Consider the following 3124-nt stretch of genomic DNA (forward strand, 5'->3'; position numbering starts at 1 on the left):
ACGCCGACTACGGTGACGTGTAGTGGCAGGTGGCATGTTACGCTGCTATTCTCCCTCCAGGATCTTGGCGTGGTAGCCACCCTCCATGGGGTGTTTCGCTCTGCTACTTGAACAAGGTTACGCCGGCAACGCCAATGACGAGGAAGCTAGCAAAGGGCGCCTGACAGCTGTGCTTTAAAAATATTCCGGAACCCTCCACTACAGCACCTCTCTTCTTCCACCTTCCTCCCTTCCCTCACGGTCCGGTTGATGTGTCAACATAGTAGTGAGACAGTTACTGCGCATTGTCCTTTCCTAAACAAATATTCATATGAGAGTTCTTCCCGAGGGGTCAAAGCGCGTACACTATAATTTGGAAATCATGAGGGATCTAAGCGCGGACATCATAATTTGTAAAGTTTCTCTATGAAACGAGTCATTAAGTAGTCTGTGAGCAGCACTGTATGGAACAGTGCTCAATGCGATTTCACGAAACCATATTCACCCAGAAAGATGTTTATTTCGGGGCCATTTCAAGGCCCATGGAAGGCCCCGACAAGTCCTCCACTTTTTTCTGGCCCGCGAACGCACTGCTTTTTTCCTACAAGCCAGAATTTTTTAGCACTTGATGCCTGCCAGGAAGGTGAAAGCACTGACTTTCACGTCCTCAGTTTTACTCCTTGGAACTTCGCAGAAGACTGACCATCGCTTTATCTCCCTGCAGCGTCGCCAGATGGGGTAGCAGCCGTTGATCTAGCGCTGATCCGGTCGTACAAACTCCTCACTCGCGCTTGCAGCAGCCCGAAACCGTAGGTAGAGCCCGCGCGAACGATCACGCCGCCGCCTACCATGATCTTCCCGCTCATGTGCAACCGCTCTTTGACCGAGTTCTCGTAGCTGATGTGGTTCTCGGCGAAGGACTTCACGACGACCTCCACGAGATCTCGCGGGAGATCAGTGGTGTCCGACATGCAGGCTTCGACTGTGTCGCACACGGCTACCCTCATGGTCTCGTGGAAAATGGTAGCGTTGAGGGCCCATGAAGCGTCCGGATTTTTTCCACGTGCAGACGCGGGTAAGAGGTCGTCTTCGAAGGGACGCTCGCTCATAATGGACTGGATGGAAACGAGCACGCTCCCGATACTCTGTGCGGGGCTCCAGGAGGGCCCTTCGAAAGTTCCAAGAATACTGAGGCATACCTTGCCGTTGCTGTAGAGATGCGGGCTGAAGGTCACTTGGCCCCCGTCCGTGGTCATGAGCCGCACACGTGGCGGGCTCATCGGGTAGTCCGGAGGGCACTTCAAAAGGAAGTGGAAGAAGCCGCCCTCGTACGGCGTGCCAGAAGGTCCCACAACCAAGGCGTGGATCCTGGTGATGTCGCTGTCGTTGGGTGATATGGTCACTCCAGCAGGCGGGTCAGAGTACACCTCCGCGATGTCGCGCTTCACCCTCAGCATGCACTGCGGGGACGGCTGCTCGTGCTGGTAAGAGATGGGGTCCCAGTAGTTCTGCGGCCTGCGTTGGAGCTCTGTGCGTCGCGCCATGTCTGTCCTTTCAGGCGGCGAGTCAGAAATGCGACAACTTCTTGTTTTCGCAGTCCTGAATGAGACGTTCTGCTGGCGCGGCTTCGTCCACCTTTTCCTCCGAACGGAGGTGCGCCACGTATCGCACGAGCTGTCGCGCTCATTGTCTTCTTCTGCACATGCATGCTTCTACCGTAGTGCTCTGTGCGTGAAATTGCACAGCAGCAGCTCCCGGCGAAACGCCTAGAGGTCCGCGTGCTGTACGATATATGTGTGGGATTCGCAACGACAGCCTTGCCTACGACCTTTCCTTTACAGCGTTAGACTACTGGGCCCGAGGTACCGAATCACTGCAATAGTGGCCGCGTTTCGATGCAGACGAAACAAAGGCGCTGCAGTGCTAGAAATTGGAATTTGTTTGAGCAAGGGAAAGTGCAGTAATTGACTTCCTGGTGGACGCCTCAACCTGGCCGCGAGGAAGCGATATTAGTGCACGTTGAAGGTGGTCAAAATTCAGAGCCCTCCAACATGGCGTCTCTCTTTCCTTTCTTTCACGGGTCCTTTGAAGCAATCTTCTCAACGAGAGGGAGAAGATTACTGCGCCTTTCCTTTTAGATAACGAATTTTCATTTTTGGTGTGCATCATTGAGGTTATGCTAGATGGCCAATGAAAGCAGAGTAAAACATGAGTGAGTGAGTGAGTGAGTGAGTGAGTGAGTGAGTGAGTGAGTGAGTGAGTGAGTGAGTGAGTGAGTGAGTGAGTGAGTGAGTGAGTGAGTGAGTGAGTGAGTGAGTGAGTGAGTGAGTGAGTGAGTGAGTGAGTGAGTGAGTGAGTGAGTGAGTGAGTGAGTGAGTGAGTGAGTGAGTGAGTGAGTGAGCGAGTGAGTGAGTGAAACAACTTTATTAAGCTCTATAGATTTGCTTTTCTTCTGCGGCTGTCAGATGGCTTCGTCCATCTGCTTGTACAAAGGTCGGCTGCCCTTAGTCCAGGATTCCGCTGGAAGCTGCTGCCAGATGTGCTCGCCGAATCAGACCTTCTTGGTCGACTCGACGATCGCTGGAGAGCACTCCCTCCCATTGCTCCGCACTCGGGTTTGCTATAATGAAAAAAAAAAAAATGGTTTTTGGGGAAAATAGAAGGCGCAGTAATCGTCATTTCTCATTTCTTGACAGGAATAAAATCGACTTCAAGAGGTCTGGGGCATTAAACCAAACATACCCTACCAGTTTTAATGCGAAAGCATTATTTGGCTTATTAGCAACGAAGCGCAGTGTCGGCGTCCAGAAAAAGGTGTCCCTAAAATCCCCATGACGTCATGAGTAAACCATAAGATAATTAACGGTAGTAATACTATATGTCTAGACGTTGAAGATATTGTGATAGCGGTAGTTGACGCCGTCAAAACCTAATAATGTAAGATGGCGTCATAGTGTAATAATTTAAAGTGACGCCATAATGTGAGATGACATCATAGTGTAAAATGACGTCCGTGTAATGTTCACGTCATGATGTTCGATGACGTCACAAAGATGATGTCATAGAACATACATGGTAAATGTGTGACAGAACGTCAACTTATAAGTCATGTCGTCTGAGATATGGTGCGATCAACTACGTCACA

General features: G+C 50.8%; 1 pseudogene; it reads right to left on the minus strand.

The window, feature by feature from the left end:
• Positions 1 to 658: 658 nt before the first annotated feature.
• Positions 659 to 2101, minus strand: LOC149364948 (ubiquitin-conjugating enzyme E2 Z pseudogene; annotated as a pseudogene).
• Between the last annotated feature and the right edge of the window lie 1023 nt (positions 2102 to 3124).

The sequence above is a fragment of the Amblyomma mixtum genome, chromosome 2, assembly GCF_055824585.1.
Source record: "Amblyomma mixtum isolate Tamu chromosome 2, ASM5582458v1, whole genome shotgun sequence".
Classification (NCBI taxonomy): Eukaryota; Metazoa; Arthropoda; class Arachnida; order Ixodida; family Ixodidae; genus Amblyomma; species Amblyomma mixtum.